Source organism: Manis javanica, chromosome 7, assembly GCF_040802235.1.
Source record: "Manis javanica isolate MJ-LG chromosome 7, MJ_LKY, whole genome shotgun sequence".
Taxonomy (NCBI): Eukaryota; Metazoa; Chordata; class Mammalia; order Pholidota; family Manidae; genus Manis; species Manis javanica.
The window spans coordinates 53,405,135-53,429,430 of NC_133162.1; the positions used below are offsets into that span (position 1 = coordinate 53,405,135).

General features: G+C 36.4%; 1 long non-coding RNA gene across 1 annotated transcript; it reads left to right on the plus strand.

Moving 5' to 3' along the window:
• Nucleotides 1-6,104: 6,104 nt before the first annotated feature.
• LOC108405915 (uncharacterized) lies at nucleotides 6,105-23,990 on the plus strand. Its single transcript, XR_001855323.2, has 3 exons — nucleotides 6,105-6,221; nucleotides 16,296-16,376; nucleotides 17,589-23,990. It is a non-coding gene; the product is annotated as an uncharacterized lncRNA (long non-coding RNA).
• Nucleotides 23,991-24,296: the final 306 nt, after the last annotated feature.

Here is a 24,296-nt window from a genome sequence, read left to right on the forward strand (position 1 = left end):
TAAGCCAGGTGGAGAAAGACAAGTACCAAATGACTTCACTCATCTGTGGAGCATAAGAACAAAGCAAAAACTGAAGGAACAAAACAGCAGCAGACTCAAAGAACCCAAGAATGGACTAACAGTTACCAAAGGGAAAGGGACTGGGGAGGATAGGTGGGAACGGAGGGATAAGGGGAAAAAGGGACATTATGATTAGCACACATAATGTAGGGGGGCACGGGGAAGGCAGTATAGCACAGAGAAGACAAGTAGTGACTCTATAGCATCTTACTATGCTGATAGACAGTGACTGTAATGGGTTATGTGGTAGGGACTTGGTAATGGGGGGAATCTAGTAACCACAGTGTTATTCATGTAAGTGTATATTAATGATACCAAAATTTTAGAAATAAAAAAATAAATTATATATATAATCACCAAAATGAATTTTCAAGAAGTTTTTACCCACTTCTATTTATTGTTTATTCAATTTTGTTTAGGAACAGCTTAATTATTCCAATAACTTTTAGAGTACTACTTGATTCAGGTAGCATACATACACCATGCATTATAAAGATACTAAACATTGATAGGCAAGTGAGATCATTTTGAAAAAGAAATAGGCCCCTAGAGAGGGTATGTGGACATTGGTGATTTCTGGGCATCTATAGGTATAGAAGTAACACACCAAAATATCTCATCAGTTCAATCATAAAAACTCAATCTCTTTAGGTAAATCAACTGTAGAACTTGGGAACCAAATAACTCTTAAAGACTGAGTTAATACCATAGTTTTCATTTTTAAACATGAAAAAGGAATATTTTAACCTTTCTATTTAAATTTAAATTTAAATTTAAATTTAAATAAATAAAGGCTTTGCTTGAACTCTTGAGAAAGTCTAGCTGTGGGAACAATCTTTCCAACTCATTCAGTTATTTAAAAGACTCCAGTTTTGGCAAAATTATCTTCAGTTCATCCACAGATCACTTACTTTACATAGCCCATAAGTTAAACTGCATAGTGTTTTTCTTTTTTAATAGAGAAAGCTCATTTATTTGGCATAATCATCATGAAATTATATGTTACCACAAACTGAAATTCCAGACAGTGATCATTTTTAAGTTATATGAAATATTGTTTTTTCACATGTATAAAATACAAACAGAAATGTCTCACACATTTATTCTTTTCTTTGTAAAAATTGCTACTTTATTTTGTTTTTATTGAGAAATAATTGATATATATATTAGTTTCAGGTGCATAACAGTGATTGATATCTGTATACATCATGAAATTATCACAATAAGTCTAGTTAACATCTGTTAACATAGATAGTTAAAAAATTTTTTTTTCTCTTGCTGAGGACTTTTAAGATCTATTATCTCAGCAACTTTCCAGCTATAGTCACCATACTGTATATTACATCTGCATGATACATTTATTTTATAGCCAGAAGGTTGTACCTCTTGACTCCTTTCATCCATTTCTCCCATCCTCCACCCCAGCCCCACCTCTGACAATCAGCAATCTGGTCTCTCTAACTATGGCTTGGTTTTTGTTTGCTTGTTTATTAGATTTCACATACAAGTGAGATCATATGTATTTGTCTTTCTTTGTTTGACTTACTCATTTATCGTAGTGCCCTTCAAGATCCATCCATGTTGTCACAAATGGCAAAATTTCCATCCTTTTTATGGCTGAATAGTATTTGTGTGTGTGTGTGTGTGTACACTTATGTATCTACTTACCACATTTTTATCCATTTAGCCATCTATCTACTTATCCACTTATCCATTTAGGCTGTTTCCAAATCTTGGCTATTGAAAATAATGCTGCAATGAGCATGGGGGTACATAAATTTTTTTGAATTACTGTTTTCATTTCTTTCAGCTAAATATCCAGAAATTAAATTACTAGTCCATATGGTAGTTTTTTGTTTTTGTTTTTGTTTTTTTTGAGGAACCTCCATACTGCTTTCCACAGTGGCTGCACCAGTTTACATCCCCACCAAGGGTTCCTTTTTCTCCACATCCTCGCCAAGACTTGGTATTTCCTGTCTTCTGGATAATAGCCATTCTAAACTGGGATAAGGTGATATCTCACTGTGGTTTGGATTTGTATTTCCCTCATGATTAGGGATGTTGAGCATCTTATTAGGTATCTTGGCCATCTGAACATCTTTTTTGGAAAAACGTCTATTCAAATCCTCTGCCTATTTTTAGTAGGGTTTTTTTTTTTGACATCGAGTTTTGTGAGATTTTTATATATTTTGGATATTAATCCCTTATTAGATATATGATTTGCAAATATTTTCTACCCTAGGTTGTCTTTTCACTTTGTTAATGATATCCTTCACTGTGCAGAAGATTTTTAATTTGATGTAGTCCCACTTGTTTATTTTTGCTTTTGTTTCTTTTGCTTTTGAAGTCAGATCCAAAACATCATCACCAAGACTGATGTCAAGGAACTTAATGCCTATGTTTTCTTATAGGAGTTTTGTGCTTTCAGGTCTTACACTCAAGTCTTTAATCCATTTTAAGTTAATTTTTGTGTATGGTGTAAGATAGTGGTCTAGTTTCATTCTTTTGTGTGTAGCCCTTCAGTTTTCCCAACACCATTTATTGAAGAGACTATCCTTTCCCCAGTGCATATTCCTACATCCTTTGCAATAGCATAGTTGACTACATATATTGAGGTTTATTTCTCACACAAGCTTTTGCTGATGATTATATAATCTTTGGTGATTCAAATGGCAGCATTAAGACGGAGCCACAGCATCACATTGGAAACATTTGTTCTCATTGCCTATGATAATAGTTAAAAATGATGACAAATATTGGTCTAGTGTCTACTAATGCATGAGCAAAACTTTGGAAAGGCTTTTAAAATCAGTCTTTTATGTGAGCATTTTTACTTTCATTTGTGTAAAAAGCATCCATAGAAAGAAAAAAGTAAACTTCACACACACACAAACATACATAGATACATATATTACTATCTCTCACCAAATCAGATTTTTGTGACTACAGTCTGTATCTTAAAGCTTTTTATATCAAGCTCCTAGCACAGAAGACCAACCCAAAAATGGTACTCAATAAATGTTTATTGAGAGAATAGATAATAAATAGTACTTTATACCATTTCACATACATTGATTAAATCTGTTTAGTTATTCACAGCAACCTTATGATGAAAGTTCAACTGAAAAAATGAAGTTTAGAATATTGGTCATTTTTTTTTGAAGAGTATTATGTTTACTAGGGTCCCCCCTTCACCAAATCCCCCCCACAAACCCCATTACAGTACTGTCCATCAGCATAGTAAGATGCTGTAGAATCACTACTTGTCTTCTCTGTGTTGCACAGCCCTCCCCATGCACCCCCCGACATTATACATGCTAATCATAATGCCCCCTTTCTTTTTCCCTACCCTTATCCTTCCCTTCCCTCCCTTTCTCCCCAGTCCCTTTCTGTTTGGTAACTGTTAGTCCATTCTTAGGTTCTATGATTCTGCTGCTGTTTTGTTCCTTCAGTCTTTCTTTGTTCCTATAGTCTTTGGGTTTGAGGTGAGTCTCTTGTAAGCAGCATACAGATGGTTCTTGCTTTTTTATCCATTCTATTATTCTGTCTTTTGATGATGCATTCAGTCCATTTACATTTAGGGTGATTATTGAAAGATATGTACTTATTGCCATTGCAGGCTTTAGATTTGTGGTTGCCAAAGGTTCGAGGTTAGCTTCTTTAGTATCTTACTGTCTAACTTAACTCACTTATTGAGCTATTTTAAACACTGTCTGGTCATTCTTTATTTTTCTCCCTTCTTATGGTTGTTTTATTCTGTGCTCTTTTGTGCTTCCTTTAACTGCTTTTGTGGGTAGTTGATTTTATTTTTTGCCTTTTGTTAGTACTTAGTTGGTCTGCTTTCTTTGCTGTGATTTTATTTTCTCTGGTGACATCTATTTAGTCTTAGAAGTGCTCCCATCTAGAGCAGTCCCTCTAAAATACCCTGCAGAGGTGGTTTGTGGGAGGCAAATTCCCTCAACTTTTGCTTCTCTGGGAACTGTTTAATCCCTCCTTCATATTTAAATGATAGTCATGCTGGATACAGTATTCTTGGTTCCAGGCCCTTCTCTTTCATTGCATTAAATATATCATGCCATTCTCTTCTGGCCTGTAAGGTTTCTGTTGAGAAGTCTGATGATAGCCTGATGAGTTTTCCTTTGTAGGTGACCTTTTTCCTCTCTCTAGCTGCCTTTAAAACTGTCCTTGTCCTTGATCTTTGCCATTTCAATTATTATGTGTCTTGGTGCTGTCCTCTTTGAGTCCTTCTGTTGGGAGTTCTGTACACTTCCATGGTCTGATCAATTATTTCCTCCCCCAGTTTGGGGAAGTTTTCAGCAATTATTTCTTCAAGTACTCTTTCTATCCCTTTCTCTCTCTCTCTTCTTCTTCTGGTACCCCTATAATGTGGATATTGTTCCTTTTGGATTGGTCACAAAGTTCTTTTAATATTGTTTCATTCCTGGAGATCCTTTTATCTCTCTCTGCGTCAGCTTCTATGTGTTACTGTTCTCTGGCTTCTATTCCATCAATGGCCTCTTGCATCTTATCCATTCTGTTTATAAATCCTTCCAGAGATTGTTTCATTTCTGTAATCTCCCTCCGGACTTCATCCCTTAGCTCTTGCATATTTCTCTGCAGCTCCATCAGCATGGTTATGAGCTTTATTTTTAATTCTTTTTCAGGAAGACTGGTTAGGTCTATCTCCTTCTCAGGGTTTGCCTCTGTGATCTTGGTCTGTATGAATTTCTTCTGCCTTTTCATGGCGATACATATATTTGTGGGGAGCTGGCACGTGTGTTGGGTAAGAGAAAGTCCCTTCTTGCCAGTTTATGGTCTTCCTCTCCTGGGAGAACAGCGGCCTCTAGTGGCTTGTGCTGGGCAGCAGCATGCAGATGGGGCTTCTGATCTTGCCAGGCTGCTATGGAGTTTATTTAGCTATGCAGTTGCTGTGGGCGTGGCCTGCCTCAGGCTGCTGCTCCAATATGGTGGAGCCGTGTTGGAGGGGGAACAGGCAGGAGGCTGTTTTTTTCATGGTGGTGGGCCTCCGAGCTGCGCTGCAGGGGTATGGGTGCCCAGAGTTCCCCGGAATTCGCAGTTACTAGGCTAAGTGTCCCAGGGCGCTTCCGTCCAGCTGTGGGGTCCCTGTCCCTTTGAGACTTTCAAAAAGCACTCGCTTTTCTTTGTCCCAGGTGCACCGGCTGCGAGGACCCACTCACAGGTCTTACTGTCCTGTTTCCCTAGTTTCCAGTACCCCATGCATGCACTGTGTGTCTGCGCTCCAGTGCGGATGGCTAGGGCTGGGTGATTAGCAGTCCTGGGCTCCCTCTCCCTGCCCACTCCGACTCCTCTCCTCCTGCCAGGAGCTGGGGTGAGGGGCGCTTGGGTCCCACTGGGCCACGGCTTGTATCTTACCCCCTTTGCAAGGTGCTGGGTTCTCGTGGGTGTGGATGTAGTCCGGCTGTTGTCCTGTGTCTTCTGGTCTCTCTTTTAGGATTAGTTGTATTTGTTGTATTTTCAAAAATATATATGATTTTGGGAGGAGATTGCTGCTGCTCTACCCATGCTGCCATCTTGGTTCTCCAGAATATTGGTCATTTTTACAGTTCTAGTATAATTATGTGGCAGAACCAGAACTGGACTTCTAACTGAATCTTATCTCCTTTCTGCTCCTGGACACTACCTCCCCTCAAATAAGGAAGAAATAAAAGCTTTCAGGGTTTTTTTTCATTGTGATTGTTGTTATTTCAGCAAAATAAGTGTGTTTATAGTGTTCTAGTTCACTCATTCATTTATTTATTCTCTAGCATTTACTTATTTTCTAGTACTGTAAATAATTTTCACTTCACAATGAAACTCTACAATAGTTATTACAATTTGTAATTCCCTATATATGTGTGTATTTGTTTGTTGTATGTCTTTCTTACTAGACTGTAAGTTACACAAGAGCAAGGAGCAGGTAGGTTTAATTACTGAGACCAGCCCAGGGCCTCTTGCATAGTAGGCATTCAGAAAACATGTGTCAACTGTTTGTTGAAAGTCATAGAAATTACTTCCATTCTGTCTTCAGTCTGTGAGCTGTTTACCCTGGTGGTAGGTGGCATTGAGTACATGGCACAGCCAGAACCAGAACCAGGCACCTGGGATTCTGTCCTCATGGACTGACTGATTCTCAGCGCCAGGTAACTGACATTTATTCTCAAATATTAGTTTTTGTCTCATTCAGATGTTGTTTCCAATCGAATCTGACATTTTTGTCCATGACTGACATTTTACATAGGAAAAATGAAGTTTAAAATCCTTCTTGTATTTGGTAGGGGCTTCCTTTAGTTGTTTGAAGCTTTTTTTTAAATTTTGAAAATAAAACACTTGATGCAAAATTCAAACAAATAATATATTTAAAAAAAACTCTTCCACAAACTTGCTCTTTTCCAAGGAAAGCCTCTTTTCACTTCCTTGTAAACCCTTTCAGAAAGGTTTTATTCATTTATTCTTTCATCCTGTGTGTGGATGCATGTGTGTGTGTGTTTGTGTGTGTGTGTGTCTGCGTGTGTGTGTGCATGTGTATAATGTTATGAGTTATTATCCAAACCAAGACACTTCTGAGGGTGAAAGAGGGACTATCATAATTATGCAGGGACAGCAGCCATAAACCAAGATTGTCCTTGGCAAACCTTGACACATGGTCATCTGACCTTGAAGTATTAACCCTAACGCTGGTGGTGTGCATCAAGAGCATGACCACTGTTTGAGGGCCCAGTTGACTAAACTGTGCAGCTGCTCTGTCCTTATTCTTCAGAGCTTAGTCTATGATGAGATTTTGCTGGTCCCCAGGGAGAAATGAAGAATTAAAATGCAATTACAAGATTTTTTAAAAGCTAAGGTGATTTAGTTAAACAATTTATAATGTGTTTTGAAATTATGCCCTTCCTACTCCTTTTGGTACTTAAATGTCATTTCAAGGGTGTAATAGTTATTGTCGTCTTTTTAAATGTTTTCATTGTTACTTCCAGTTTGCAATTCAATTACAATGAACAATAGACCATTAAAATAGGTCTAACAAAAAGTTTGGAAATGGGTAGTTAAGGGCTGCTGTGAAGGTTCACTGAAGTCATCAATGACCCAGGTTCCTATATTTCTACCCCGCCATCCTTAGCATGTTTCTGCCTCCCTCTGTGGCAGCAAGACATCTGCTGCAGTTCTAGACATCATATTCAAGTTCCAGGCAGAAAGGAAAAGGAAAAGGCCTTCTATTCACAATGCTTAGTTCTTTAAAAATTTGGTAATAGAAGCCCTCTGCAGTGGATGTCTCTATATTTCATTAGGCAAAACTGGGTCACATAACAACTTTTGTGATCACTGACCAGGCAACATCAAGACAGAGAGCTTTTTTTAAAAAAAAAATCTCAGATCATGTCATGCCTCTACTCAAACCTCCAATGATTTCCCCATTGTACTCAACATAAAAGCCAGTTTATTTGGCTCTATATAATCTGACATCTTTGTTGCATTCCCTGTCTGATCTTGTCTCCTATTCTCCGTCACTCACTCTGTTCCAAACTCCCTGGCCTCTGTTCTTTGAACACACCCAGCATGCCTCTTCAAGACCTCTGTGCTTGCAGCATCCTCTGCTCCAGATACCAGTATGACTCATTCCCCTTGCACTGAGGCTGTCTCTAACCATTTTATGTAAAGTAACAACCTTCCTCCACCTCAGTCTATCACTTCCTATCTCATCTTGTTTAATATTCTCCCTAGCCCACCATCTGGCATACTCTATTTGCTTGCACATTTAGTAACTGCTCTGTTTGTCTCCTACTAGAATATAAGCTCCTTGTGGACAGAGATTTCTCTTGTTTTGTACACTGCTATATCCCTAATGCTTAGAACGAACTGTGCCTGGCTCACAGTAGGTGTATTAACATTGAATGAATGAATGAATGAATGACCAAACTGGTCTCGAGTTTCATGATTCACCCTAAAGCAGAGGCCTGTCTTTCCTAAGATCAAGATAATCTTCCCTCTCTCACTGAACAAGTCTGACTCTTAGGGAGAAAAAGGCTGCTAAGTAGGTAACAGGCAGTGTTTGCCTCTATGCTCTTACTTGGGAAATAAAAAAGTTGAAAGCCTTCTGTTGGTTCAACCCAATTTAAAAAAAAACAGAATTATGGTATTTAGAAACCTTCTTGGCTACTAACATTATTGCCTGCCTAACTTTTCACCATTACTCTGTCCAATCTACAGGGCTAGTGATCTCAGTTCTCTCCTAGTTGGAGCCCCTCTGGGTGCACTGTCATTTCTTAGCTGTCTTCATTGTCTGCCTTAACCCCTGACAGCCTCTACTTCCCAGGCTGCCCTTTGGGTAGCTCCTTCTCCACACTCAATCCCCCCCCCCCACTACTCTGGAAAATGGGACCCAACCAATAAGACATTCTTCTCTGTCTTAAATGTAAATTCCCAAGAAGCAAACCATCAACAAATACTACATTAGTAAAAATTGAAACAAAATATATTTGATACTTGAAACACGATACATTAGAAGGCATATGCAATAAAACGGTAGTGAAATAATTTCAAAAGTATTTAAGTATAATTTCTAAAAGATACATTCTCTATTTACTACCAATTCAAATAAAGATTTTAGCCCTTGGTAATCAATTGCTGTTGGAAATATAATTAGATTTAAAATAACACATTCTATATTGGTCTTTTAACCCACACAAATTGTTTTCTGCCTCTGAACTTTACCCCCTGACCCCTACTCCTTCTCCCTGGTCTCTATTATAATTAGCCTAAAATTGTTTCTTTGCAAATGATGATCAAATGTCAGGAAGCTGGTAGAATTTGGAGAGTAGATGTACCCACATCTGAGACTAGTTGGTGGGCTTGTGGATGGGACATAAGAGAGAGGAGGACAGATTCCTCCTGTCCCCTGTGTGTGTGGCACACCTGTTCCTTATTATTAAATGGGAAATCAGGCTCACCACATGCGATAAACCAGCTTGTAATTGGATATTTAATGTGCAGAAGAAATAGTGTCCTCTGAAAAACAGTTTTCTCTTGGCAAGTGGGGCTTTATTTCTGAAATTAAGATTAAGTAACCTCTTATCACCATTTCAACATTGGATTTCAAAACAGACCTGAAAGTATTTTGTACTCATTTGGTCTTAAGATGCTAAACCAATTGATGGTTCTCTCCTCTTCACACCTCTGCTCCATTCCCTGACTGCATATATGTATGTGTGGACATACAGTCATTAAACAGACAGAAGTGGAGCACTGATTATGTATGAACTGGGCACTAGAGATGGAGATGATAATGTTCAAGACCAATGACATGCCTGTTCTCAGAGAGCTTACATCTGGTGGGAGGGGACAATAAATAACAATCATACAATATATGAATAAGCAGAAAAATATCAGATACACATAGATGCTATACACTAAAGTAGAGCATTAAAACAGGTTGATTTGAGAGCTATTTTACATGGGCTGGTAAGGAATCCCTCTCTGAAGAGGTGTCATTTAAGATGAGATCTAAGTGATAAGAAGTAGCCAGCCATGGAAAGACAGGGAGATCTTCATTCCAGGTAGAAGAAACACCTACGTCAGAGACTCTAAGGTAGATGAAGTGACACACTTGAGGAACAGAAGGGTCAATGGCTTAAGCAGAAAGGAAGAGGAAGATATGCTGGTGAGATGGGCAGGGCCAGGGCTTTCTAAATAAGCCATCTGGTTTTATTCTATTCATTGTGGGAATGTGCTTTTATTTTATTTATCCACTCTATTGTGGATGGGCATTGAGGTGCTTCCAGTGTTAAAACAGAGGATTTTATAATGAAAGGGTGCATGTGTATGCTTCCCTAACTCCTTTTGGATACACATGCACCCTTAACCCCTACCTCACACTATGTTTAGATATTAAGAAAATATATCTAGAGTTTAATAACACATTTTTCCCTTTTAAAAGTAATACATGCTACTTCTTGAAATTTGAAGGAAAAAACTAGAAAGAAGGAAGACATCATCACCCAGTGTGCTATTACTCAGACATGCTGGATACCTCCCTTTGTCCCTGCAAATCTACTTTCTGCCCTTCTTTGCCCTGCTTCAGGTTCTGGGAGCCTCATCTGTATTGGCTGCATTAACAGCCCCCTTATCTTCTGGCTTCCAGTTGGATTTGGCTAATGGGAGGCACCAGCAAGAAACTGAAGGGCAGAGGAGAGAGATGTTGGGGTATTTACACTCTGTTCTGTCCCTGGTAGACCTCCAGGGATTGGCTATATTTCCTTATAAAAGGCCTCAGCTCCTATAAAAGGCCTCACTCCATGCAGTGACTCTCTCTAGATCCTGTCAGTTGCTCTCTTTAAATTCTGACCACACCTTTGTAAATAGTCTCTTTATTAAATGCTCCTCAAAGTACCTAGTCAGAGTATGCCAACCATATCCTGTAGCAAACTGACTGACAGGCCAGAGATAATATTTTCTGTATGTATTTCCAGTAACTAATCCTTATAGTTTGGATAATGCTTTTGTCACTTAATATTACATTTTTCCATATCGTTAAATATTATTTGAAAATATTACTTGCATGGTAATATTAATTCTATTCATGATTTAAGTAATCAGTGATTATTGAATACTTAGATTATTCCCAATTTCTTGCCATTATAAATAATGATGATGAATATCCTTATTTGTATTCCTAATTATTCTGTTTCTAAAGATCTTTCCCTAGTGAGGTCATGAAAATATTCTCCTATGTTATCTTCTAAAAGCTTTATTGTTTTGTCTTTCATATTTAGATCTACAATATAACTGTAGCATATTTTTCTTCCACATAGACACTCAAGTTGTCCAGCACAATTTACTGAAGGGCTAGTGATCTCAGTTTCTTTTCTTCACTGCTCTGGCCCTTTCTCTACTGCTCTGGCAGTAGCTGAGATGGTGCGTGAAGAACAGGTGGGAACAATACAGTGGGGGGCTTACGGAGTGACAAATCTTAAGAGAACTTCCCTTAATGGTGTTGAATTCAGAAGAGGGGACTTTCCTTTTGTTCAGAGTAATAATATAAAGTGAGCTGTTTTATCCCATATATTAAATTGTGGAAATTTCTCATTTTCCTGTTCCAGCTGTTCTACTTCATTGACTACAGCAAGTTAAATATCCAGTTAGCTCAGTACAATCTCAGAACAGTCTTCTTCCCAAAATCATTACCTGGGTTCATCTACAAAAGGACGAAACTTCCCAGTAAAAGCAAATACAGAGATAAACTTTACATAGCTGAGTATGTCCTCAAATAGTTTCCTGTGTCAGATTCCCAGATAAAGCCCATTATTCCTCCAAATGAGTTTTCTGATCACTTAAACAAATAGAGCATTCTGTTCCTCTCATTATTGGTCATAATGAATATTTTCAAATCAATGTATCACAGTTAATAATATGTGTGACATTGTTGCATTCTTTTATGTTTGCTTTAAAATTTTGAAATAAACGTCCACAGTAGCAGTCTAGATCTATATAGTTTCAAATATTTTCAAAGCTCATTTCTATTCTTTCCATTCTCATTTCTGAAAGAATAACAGAAGCATAATAAATGCCTTCTTTCTTGAATATACTTCCTTGAATTTAATAACTAATATGGGACACTAAAAATGCTAAGCCTCAAAACTGAAATCTTTCAATATGTGTCCAACAAATATTAGTTTCTCTCTCATATTCAGATGTCAGCTTTAATCAATGCTGCTGATGCTGTTTTAAAGTAGTCAAAAGAGGGTGGGAAAGAGATGAGAATCTTCTTTATTTCTATAGAGGAAGATGTCTTCTAAGAGAAAATGCAAGGTGTGTCTAAATATGGCTATCCCAAGTTAATATGAACCTTAGGATACATTTTTTATAATAATGTAAGTTTAAGGGGGGGAGTGTTGTTTTGCAAAAGTGCTTTGATAGCATGACCAAAGTCTAAAGTCAAGAAGGAGAATAAATCTGTACTTACTAAACAAAAGATGTCAAGAGATAAAGTCATGCCTCTTTTTTCCTCTTTTTTTTAAGAACAAATAGGTACCAAGTTCAGGTTGATCTGTGTCTGACTTGGGTGTACTTAACCTCTCAGCATAGGGCCTGTCCCAGGAGAAATATTCTCTCATCAACTTTACTCCCCATGTAATTTCTGTTCCCTTACTTTCTTCTCTTCATTTTCTGAACTTTACTGTACTATTCAATGGGAACAGCATAGGGGCTTAGCAATTCAGATTTTCACAGTAATCACAGTGAACATATTCTAGCCTATGGGAAAATGAGTGTGATGGGTTCTTGAAGTCTTAAAGGAAGGCCAAGAGAATTTTAGCTTTTAAAAGCTAAAACAGCTTTAAAAATCAAAACAAAACAACTTGGGAAAGCACCAAATGAACTTTTAACTTTAATAGCATTGTCTCTTGGTGAAATCACTGAGAACCAAAGATTGAAAAATGCATCCCCAGAAAATGGGTTGTTACTATAAAGCATTTCATTTTAGGGAAACATTTTCCAAACATGATGACTTTGATTATTTGTTACTCAATATTAAACTATAATCTTTTTTCTGGCAATAATTAGAAAACTTCATGATTGATCAAAATAAAAAACTCTTTGTTTTTAGGCCTTTGTCATATCAGTTGGATATATCTGTAGCAAAATGTTATAACAGAATAATCAGATTTTAAGTCTGTAAAAAATCTTGGGAAAGTCCTACCCTATCCACCCTTTCCCTCCTTCACAACCTACTCTCTGCCTATTTACTGATGAGAAAACCGAGAGGTTAGCAAACTTGTCCAAGGCCACCATCAGAGCTGGAAGTGGCCCAGAATTAGCCAAAGGCCTCAGGAGTTCACCTGCCTCTGTGAATTTGCTCTTGATGTTCTCACCACTTCAACTTTCCAAAACCAGTTGTCACTTACCCACTCTTGGAAAGTTGGGTGGACACTTTGGCCTCATGCCTACACTGAGCTTGACACTCCTCCTCTGGCTCCCTTGCAAAACCATGACACACACGGTGTGCACAACATTTATCTGATCTGTTGTAGTCACCAATTTCCTTCTATCTCCCTCATCAGACTGGGAGGATAGGTATTGTGTGTCTGAGTTTCTGTATCTGAATATAGCAGGAACTTCATGATGTGTGTCTTGAAAAGATTCGGCCAACAGAATCAAAGTCTCCTTATTTCCAAGACTACATTTTTCACTATACATTCTATAATTAGGCAATGTAAAGACTGATTTGTTTATTTTTGTGATCATATTGAACATCTGGATTATTTTGTTGCTGTTTTGCTTGTCTACACAGCATCCACCTCCATTTTTCAGTTAACTGTACTGAGAAATCACTCTACTCTTTGGGTACTTTGGGTAGGATGGACCCCACCCCAAGCTCCAGCGGTGTGCAGCAGACCTGACTGGTATATTTCATGTCCTTGGCTGGAGAGGTTGTTCCAGGGAAGGGTAGAGAACTCAAGTCAGAAAAATCTGACTAAATCCCAGTATTGCTCTGGAAACTCTTTTGGAGGAAGTTCTCCTTCAGTTAAAACAGTATCAGTTCATTTTGATGTTAGTTTGAACCTTCCTGGAGCCACTACCAGGAGACTGATAATGAAGCCAACATGGAAGAAAAGAGTTATGAGAAAAAGAAATAAAGTTTTGATACTATCCCTTAAGCTTTTGAACCCAGCCATCCCTGAAGTCAGCAATATCAATGAAAATGCCATTGGCTACAAATAAGAAAACATTCCATTAAAAGTGAACATTTCTTTTCTTCATATATCAAAGATTTCAGAAGTAGATTGTTCTGGCAAAAAGAACACATCAGGGCTCTTGGCCCACACCTGTTGTCTAACCACTGAATCACATCTACACATACCCATGACCAAAGACAGGGAAGAAAAGTGAATTTTCCTTAAGACTTTTTATCAAGAAAGAAAATCTTTCCAAGAGTCCCAAGGTGACTTCTCCTTAGGACTCCTTGGCCAGGATTGGGTCACACACCCATGTGCAAATGGAAAGGGAAGCTGAGCAAGTGTATGTAACTCCAGGGGAAAATCTTGGGGCAAAATACCTTTGAAACCAACATCAGTCAAAGGGAAAAATAAAGTGGGAGAAACCTGTTTATTGTTTACAAGCAGTCTTCCACTTTTGCTCTCCTGTCCACTGCTGCTCTCCCATGTCTCATGCAACCCAGTTGCAGAAAAAAAGAGGCCCCACCCCACCTCTCTGGTCCAGATATGCCCTGGTTTGCCCACATAATTACCTATTGATATAAAGATGGCCTACTTCTCTCCATCCCTTGGAAACACTTACTTATACAGAGATTCACTAAGGCCAGGCGAGAGATTCTGGAAATACTACAATTTTACCCAAAGTGTACTTCTGTCATTTTTCATCTCCACAGTGAGATAGGCCTTTCCAGAAATAAAGAAAAAAAAAGAAAGGTAGAACGGGGAGGTAGACCCCTAGCAGGGTGTACCACACTGATTACCCATGGATTTTTCAAGTGCCAAAGGAAAAATAGTTCATTCATTTAAGCTACTCAGAATTAGTGTCCATCCTTTGTAACCAATCATGTATCATAAAATACTTCAATTTAAAGTTTACTTTTTGTTACAAATTTCAAAATAATGAAGAGAAATTTCTTACAAATTGGGGTACTATTGCCAAAGAAATAAAAAATTTAAAGGTTATTCATTTTTAAAATATGGGTTTGCCATTCATATTTTCATATAAGTTGACCCAAATATTCATGCACTTACCAAGAAGATAACTGAAGTGTTATCTTACAAACAGGGTTTTGGTGCAGTGTCAACATAGAATCAGTTAATATATCATAGGGTTCTTTATCTTGTTTTCAATCTTTGAGATAAAAATAAGACTAGCACACGTTTGGAAAATGCTCACTGTTTAAATTTTATTTTTTAACAGAATAAGAGCATAGAGCATAAAGATATAAAAGCTGCACTCAGTTGACTGACAGAATTGGGACTCAGAAGTTTTCTTCTCTTAACAACAAAAAAAACTAGGCTACCTCCAGTAAAAAAAAAAATGTATTTCTTTAGTGCATTTTTCAGTGACTAACTTTCAAAGACTTGAATCATTTGTAAGTTAGATCTTCTTTCCAGTTTTTTCTAAATAATGTTGCTTTATTTTTTTCAAACGCCAGGACAGATGGCTTTTTTACTTTCAAATTTAATTATAGCTGTATATATGAGAAGCAAACTTGTTACTGCCTTTCACTGAATTTTCTCAGAATTTTGCAGGCAATTTTATAAATGTTAAATTTTCTCATATTTCATAGTGGGTTCAGAAAATAGCTATCAGCAAGGGCAGGTAGACTAACTTGGAATGAATAGTATAAAAAATAAGCCTGGTACCCCCATCACAATTACACTGAGAGGCCAAACTCTTCTGAGTGTAATGACAGTTCATGAATAAAATAACAATCTGATCAGGGAACCAAGGTGAATGCTAATCCTAATTGTAGTTTAAACTTTTTCTAAAGTCATTTGAATGTTTTTTTAACCTATGGTATGCTTCAAATTATAAGTTAAAAATAATTAAAATTGATTTAATGCGAAGTTTTAGTGCCTAAAAAAATGAAGAGGACAAAACTATTTAGACAAACTGAAAAGTAATAGGGAGAAAAAAATTAAACTTGAATTTGACCATGCCCCTAGAGGTTTTTATTCTGGCATGATTGGCATTTTGAGCCAGATAATTCTTTTTTGGAAGAGGGGGCTGTTCCATGTAATATAGGATGTTTAGCAACTCAACTGGCCTCTGCCCACTAGATGCTCAGTAACATTTCCCTTCTCTGTGACAACCAAAAATGTCTCCAGGCATTGAGAACTGTCTCCTGGGAGTCAAAATACCCAGACTGAGAATACTGCTCTACAGCCTACTGCAATTTACCAGATACTCATAGACTACGGAGGAACGGGAGATGCAATCAACGAATTCTACACTGTCGGAAATCCTATAGATAAAATGACCTATTTTGTTTCTACAAATACTATGCAAGAAAGAGGAAAAAAAACCTAGAAAAGACTTCAGAGGCATATCAAGCAATTGCAGTGTATGGAATATATTTTGGCCCTGATTAATACATAGTATAAAACTATTATGCAACAATAAGAGCTATGAACACACTGACCTGATATTTGATGATAATGAGGAATTATTGGAATTAAGTGATTGTGGTTATGTTCCTAAAGAAAATATTTAATCTTTTACAGAGCCTACTGAAATACTTTTAGAAGAAACGATATGCTGTTTGGTATTTGCTTCAAACTGATCCAGGCTGTGTCTGAAAGAAGGTGGGGGCACCAATACAGATAAAACAAGCCTGGTTATGATTTGATAGTGTTAAAGCCAAGAGATGGGTTCACGAGAATTCATTCAGTCGTTCTCTTCACTTTGAATTATGTTTAATATTTTGCATAATAGAGAATTTAGAAATATTTAGATATGTCTTTTCTAATAGTTTTAGCCTCATACACTATCCATATATTAACATCTTAATTTTTTTACTATGTGATTTAGGTTATTAATTACTAAGCTAATTGCCCAGGAAAAACACAGTGCATTCACTTTAATCTAAATTCGTTGACTCCCAGCTTAACAAAAGTATTGCTAAATCACTATCTTACTAAGTAGAGCAAAATCTGACACAGTGCCCAGTATGGTAGTTTTCAGGCAGTGCCCTTGACCAACCCTGGGGTCCCACAGAAGTACTTCCTGAACTATTTGATTCAAATTTCACTTTGTAAAACATTTTCTAATTATTTTTTTACAACTGTCCAACTTGGTTTAAAAATCCCAACTTGGAGATCTACCTACCTGTTACCATCTATGTTAATTTGATTTTCCTAAGACTAAGAAGTGAAATTACTTTTAAATCTTAAACGTCACTGTTTAGTTGAATAAAGAACACACTGAGACTGTAAGGGGAGTGGCTGAAAAGTAGTACAATTTCCATTACTAGCTTCTGTGAATCCAAATTTTCTCAATATTTTATAATACTCTCCTGCCAAATGTGAATGTTTAGCAACTTGCATTCATAATATCCAAATATTAATTTTTGATTTAATGTTATCCTTAATAGGTATAATACTGTTGAAATATTTTAAATGTACTAAATAATTTTATGCTAATTAAATGAACTATTTACTTTATATATTTGAAAAAATGGTTGTGATACAACAAGAAGTTTGAATATCAATGTCCATGGGAAAAATAAAATCAGGAGTCCTGGTGAGGCCTGGGTATCAGTTTTGAATGAACATACCAGGTATGTTCTGAGGCAGGACCACATCTTGAGAAATGAGGCCTTACACATTAGCAATTTCTTTCCTGTTAGAAGTCCTATCAGGTCAGGAATCACATCTGGTTTATTCACAACTGTATGCCCAGAACATTACCAAGCAGTGGCTTAAGGGAGCTTTAGTTCCCAGCTGAATCTCTATTAGCTCCCAACAAGACACTCTAAATTCAAAACGTAAAAATAAATCAATGATCTTTTGCATCAGACAGGACACCTGCAGGAAAGAGAATCCAACTCAAAAGATGCAAAAGACTCTAATGAAGGGCATCTTGCCAGAGATATGAGCAGAGTGAAGGGAAATAATAAGGCATGATGAGATACCAAGGGTCCAGCAACAGAGGAAGCCATTGGTGCCCATACACCTGAAGAGCAAAGGGAGGAAATGACAGCACTGAAGACCAATGGCTGTTGGAGCCTTGGAGTGAAGGCTGAGCCTGGGAAGGGGCACAGCCACCACTCAAACTGGGAAGGGATGATGAAGAAATGCCGGCCTCTCTACGACCCCATCCTCCAACTACTGCTAGTGCCTCCACATGATGGAACCAACCAGAAGCCAGCAGTAAAGGCGCCTGGGAGATGCAGGTCACCGGGGGTTGGCTTCCACATCACAAGAGAGAGCAGACGCAGTGAATGGACGATGGCTGTGGGCAAGCACAATGATCAGAAACTTCCCTCCCCAACAAAATGAATATTTAAAACCCCCAGGCTGATGATGTCACAGATTAAATAATAGAAAAATGAAATAAGTAAATTCTTCAATCAAGGGTTGTTACACAGCAAGAAGGAAAAACAACCTTGCATCAGTTTCTATTTAAAGATTCCATTTATGTGAACAAGGTATACATATTTCTACTAAGTCTTAAAATTTCATTTTGTGGTGATCCTTCAGTTCATGCCTGCTCTTTCCACTTGCGGTGGCAGTCTTGTATATCGTCACTGCCTCTGGGAGGGGTTCCTGGCCTCAGCAACTTCTACTTTGAGTGGCATATGCTGAGATGGCTACTGTCTTTCCTCCAAATTCCCTTTAGGTCCAACACTCTCTCTGCAACTTCAGTGCCACCCTCAAGATGTCCTGGGATCTGCATGCTGCTCCCACGCTGTTGGGCTCTGAGAGGGCTGTTGCTCTGGGCATGGAAGGGGGTGTGAAACCCTCTGTTCCTGTTCCTGCAGAGAGGCAAGGGAAACTGCTGGCCCTTCTCTAGGGCATCTCCTTACCTAGCCACCTCGCCCTTCTTCTTCTCTGGGGCCTTACTGGAGAAGCATCTCCAATCTGTACCCAGGAATGAGGCCTAGGTCCTCTTATTTGGATCCCCGACCTGTCTTGGGTTTCTGTCAACACTCCTTTCCCAGGGACTGTTTCTGAGGTCTCTTAGCTGCTCCTCACACTTTTCACTTTATCTAACTTAATTGAAGCTGATCAAGTATGGGAGTGGTTATGGGGAAGCCCTTTGAAGTTTACATCTCTCCGAATTTTGTCTGGGGTAGAGTCCAGATTTTTGGCATTTCTACTTTATAGCAAAGGTTGCTTTATGGCAACATATGGTTCCAACTCTCTCAGATACAGGCTTTCCTACTGTATTGTATTGTATTGAATTTTATTGTATTGTATTCTGTTCTAGTCTATTTTATTCTATTCTATTCTATTCTATCCCAGTTGGAAAGGTAGTACAGTAAGCTCTAGAATCAAACAGTTCTGGTTTAAGCTCCGGCTGGGTTGGTCCCTTATTAACTGTGTGAATTAAGCAGATTACTTAACGTGTGAGTCTTCCTCCTTTCCTTTTCTGTATTTACCTGCCTCAGGGTTATGAAGATTGAATATGATAGAACATATAAAGCAGTAAGCATCATAACTGCAAAACAAAAACACCAAGAAAATATTACTTTCTGCTTTTTTTATTATTATATTTGAAGTCTCTAATGCATCCTTTGTATCATAGGGTTATTGAAAAGATTAGGTTGTTATTTAAGCAAGCAAACTCCAATTCCATTTTTAAATGGGAAGAATATTTAGAAAGTACAGAAAATGCTTAGAGAAATGGTATATGCTTTTCCAAGCATACCATTTATTTATCATACTAAGGTAAACAGAAATAATTTAAGAGTAGGTACATAGGTATGAAATCAAAGCCATTTTCAGTAGTGTAGGTGAGAAAGGAATTGACCCAAACTAAATTAAAAGATAAACTTAACATTAAGAATTATTGGCTTGTAGAATTTTCAAAAAAGAATTGTTTTCAGGATAACAGCTGCTTACTGTATCTTTATTGTACAGTTATTTTCACAATTCTTTTCCATTTTAATATTCATCTGTAATTTTGTAGTTGCTAAATGAAGTGGTATATTCGACAGTCACATAAAGGGAATGACCTTTTTCAAATACAGTAACCATGAAAGAGCTTAACTCTTTGCCAGAAACCTACTATCTCTTCAACATGCCTAATATTCAAAGGTTTAATTCTTACTTGACTTTTCAGATCTGTATTCTTACTACAGTTTGTTAGATAACATGACACTTGCTAGTATTATATCCTCTGCTAAAAGAAAATCAAAGAGTTTGATTCTTAATCTCTTGAATTGTAGCCTAAATTTATGGGAGATTCATGCGCCAAACATTGAGTCACAAAAATCCAAACCAGAGTACAAAATAATTACAAAATTAAAGATGTTAATGTCCCCTTTTATACTATTAGAGCTAAACATCTTGAAAATAAGTTTTCTCTAATCGATAGTGGAATAATGAGAGGGATGTTTGTACTATGAAGTCAAATATGATTAATTTTAGAATAAATCAGTTTTTATAAAATCTATTAGAAGTAGGGCTAATAAAATTACTGCAATATTATCATATTATTATACAATAATTAAAGAGAAAATGAGCATATCAAATTTAAAGGATGAAACATGATTTATAATAGCCATAAGGATTAATGACTTACAAGAGAATCACTTAATTCTTTAAACAGTTTTGGTTTATTAAAAAATATAAGTGTGAAATTACTAGGACGAATTTCATATGGGTCTATTTTAGAAAAAAGCAAATTGATTATTAGGAAAGCAAATGAGAGCCAAGAGAAATAATCTATCCTAGTTGATCATTAATTAATTTTGACTTTATTCTTGCTAGACATTTATATGAAATTATTAATATTGAAAGCAATTCAATAATTTAGCCAAGTATTTGACATAAGTTATTTTAATGATACATGAAAAACATCTTGTTAGCATTCTGGAGTGAATAACTTTATTCATACAATCATAAATACGATCATAATAATAGATTCAGATTTCTAGTCTCATTTTTTAAATTGATTACTATGGCATCAGACTGACATTTTACTTACTGTTGTAGAACCTTTTGATATTAATCTTGTTAATTTGATGTTTGAAAGGTGCCACAGAAGTAAATAATAATGATCCTGAGAAATTAATTCAACACATAGAATTTTGCAAAGCGTACGGGAGTATTGAGCCTGAGAGTGGGGGTGGTAAGGCTTCTGTTGTACTTTTCCTATGAAAAATTAAAGACTTAAAACTGCAGATGAAATCCTATGCTAGGTTTTACTTCTAACTGTAGCATTTTTCAATAAAACCTGGAAATTGATGCAACTATATTGAGGCTGATCTTGGCTGTAGAGAGAGAGAAAGAGATGTGACTATTATTGTTCAGAGCTTTATCTTAAAAGCTAGATTTTGCTTTATTTTGAAGAGAAAAATTGCTGCTATTACAAGAAAGAAAAAAATGACTTTCTCAGTGGATGAACAAATATATTTGTTCTGTGGCGGGTGCAACTAGCATAGGGCAGTCAAGGAAGCCCTTTATTTCAAAGACACTGCAACTGACACGAGCTCTGAGGTCGTGGTTGATTAATGAATTTTATATAAACTATGACAATTGGATATAGAAGGCAGCAAAACGAGTGGCATAGCAGGAGATTCACAAGTGGGCACCTCTTCTTTCTCACTCACTTTTTTCTACCCATTTAACTGTCTGCAAGTCCAACAGCACTTACAACTTTTAGGCTCACAGCTGGAGAGACAAATGGTTAGCAGGAGCCTTTCATGTATTGCTGCTGTAGTAAAGAGGTGAAAATAAGGAAATGGCCTTTGGGGAAATCATGTTTTGCTACCTTGGTGAAACTTTTGCCAATACTGTAAGCAGTCATTTTAAAATGATGGAAAAATATTGTGGTAGCCCACCATTAACAACCAATTCATGTCCTTCAGTAAGTATTGTCATTGAAAAGGCCATATCAGAAACTCATTTTGCAAAGTGTTCTTTTATCAGATATAGGAATTGTGCCTTAAGATGCTGTATAGTATATATCGATGTTTACACAAATATGTCATCAATGAAAGTTAGCAATTTATCATATTACTCACGATCTTTAGCAAGAGATTGCCAGTATGGCCCAGTCGTATGTTAATGGTACTTAATAAGTAGTAAGTTATTTGTTAGTTTTATAACATTCTGTAATGATTACATTGTTTCTACCCATTTCTATAAAACTGTGGAATAGAACTAGTCTTAAAGGCTTGTTCTGATTTCTAAAATTCTGTGATTGAATCTTTGTTCTGAAAGCCCTGTAATACATTTTGCCAATAGTCATGAAAATTCTAACCTGATTAAGCCATAAGAATTGACATCAACCTAGATCTTTCTTTGCTAACATTGTTACACAATAGATTTTATTCTGTACCTTAGAAAAACAGCTTACTATCTACCTTGCACATTTGCTAATTGCTTAACCATTCTTATATTCAAAACACATATGGTAAAATCTTCTATTTATTCAATAAATCTAACCAGTCATTCTATTAAAATAAATTTTCTGAACAACCAAAACTTTTTCAGAGGAAAATATTTTGTTTAAGAAAAGGTGATTAACATGCTAATTTGAATAATAAGGGATGAATAACATGCCTAATCAATAATTAGTTTGTTTCCCCTATTAAATGAGTTAAGATATAAAAAAAAAGTGTGTAAGATTCACTAAGGGTTTTAAGAATTTTTTTTATTCCTTTCCAAAGATTTTCAACTGGCAAAGTCAGTTTTGTTAAAACCACATTATGCTAAAAAGTAATTTATGGTAATCCTGATTTCTTTAACTATTCTTTTTATTAAATTTATGAATTTGAAACACAGTTAGTAGAGGCAAATTGAGTTCCAGTAAATAATGTCTAAAAGTGGGAACTAATTTCACCTTATTAGATAATAAAATACATATCATTTGTACATAATTTTTATAATTAGCTTAAACAGAAGCTATTAAGCAAAGAAGCAGAGTAGAATTCAATTAAATAAAAAGTATGCGGAAAAATAAGATATCAAGGCATTGGGAAGAAAATTCTTCAGCACAGAAATTGCCTAGTCTTTTCTATTTAACACGAGTGTCTTTTTATGGACACAGCAACATTTTAAAAGACTGTTTTGGTTAGACACTTTTGAATATAAATCAAGTGTATGATTAGTTCAAAATTCTTTAAAGTATTTAGAGCTACATATTAAGAAAGAAAGATTAAACCTGCCGGTAAAATCTCGGATTTTATTTATACTATACTAGGGAGAAACATCCACAGAGCAAAGAAATGAAACTCTAAAAGATGAAGGTATTGTTAGGAGATAAAAAAATAAGGATGTGTATCTGATGACTTTATTCTTTAGCATATAGTCAGAACTGCATTATCTGATTTACAAGTGACAAAAAATTTCTTGTTGATACTATATATTATTTTATTATTACGTTTACATATTTCAACTAAAGAATTTAGTGTGTGTGTTATAAATGATCATCTTTCTCTAAGTAACAAGAGAATGGTTTGAAGAAATGAAATTATATTCATGGCACAATTAATAAGTGGAAAGAAATTAGAATGGTGATCAGCAAAAAATAAGTGTCCCTTAGCAGTAGCTATTCTTTAACACCTACTTTGAGCATAACTAATCAGTAAAGCTTATACAGTCTAAACTGAATCCTGAATCTTTTGGATTTCCCAAAGCAAAGCCAAGAAGGACAAAGATAAGTTATCCAATCCCAATGACTTATATATGAGAGAAGGAGCTCAGACTTTCATGTATAATTATTCATCACACAATATCATCATTACTGTGATAGTACCAGTCAACATCACACTTTATGAAATTAACAAGGAGCCCCGCCCTACATGCCTGGCCATTCATAACACAGCTAATGGCAAGTCAAAACCAACAATCCCATAAGAATCCGAGTTCCTTCTCGAAGACAGCTTTGGTGATAAGTTTATGGTTTGTGTTAGGCAATGCAGAACTGTTCAACAGGCTCACACATTCTGGAAGATGGTCGCAGGATATTTTCCTGCTTTTAGAAAATATTAGGAATGCCACTTTTACCAGACTCCATGATACATTCTTTCTAATGTGGTGATCTCAATGGAAGACAAGGGTCAACCCCTGGGAACTCAGAATTTGGGGGTAAAGGAAAGGCAGATGGAGTTTGGAAACAAAACAGTTTAATAAGCTTTGCTCTGTAATTTGTCATAAGCAAGCTAACTCAACACTCACCTTGATGTTATACAAAATAAAAAATATGGTATTTTTCTAAGTCAAAATAAACTTTTTCCTTTCAAATTACCTTTGGTTTTATTTTTGTTAGTTACAATTCTTTAACTTACAATAAAATTTCAAAAGCACTAAGGACTCATTAAAGAAGTTTATGGTTACAAAAGAAGGTGTGCATAGTTATTTAGATACTTTAGATGTAATTATCCCTACTTCATGCTGAAATTATCAAGCCATTCATTCCATTGTTATCTGATTTAAATCTTGAGTTTTCATAATTTCCCTAATATTTTCTTCATGGGATTGGCATCATATAAATGGGAACAAACCAATTCAGTGTTGTTAATGATACTACTGGCATATATTTGCACATACTTG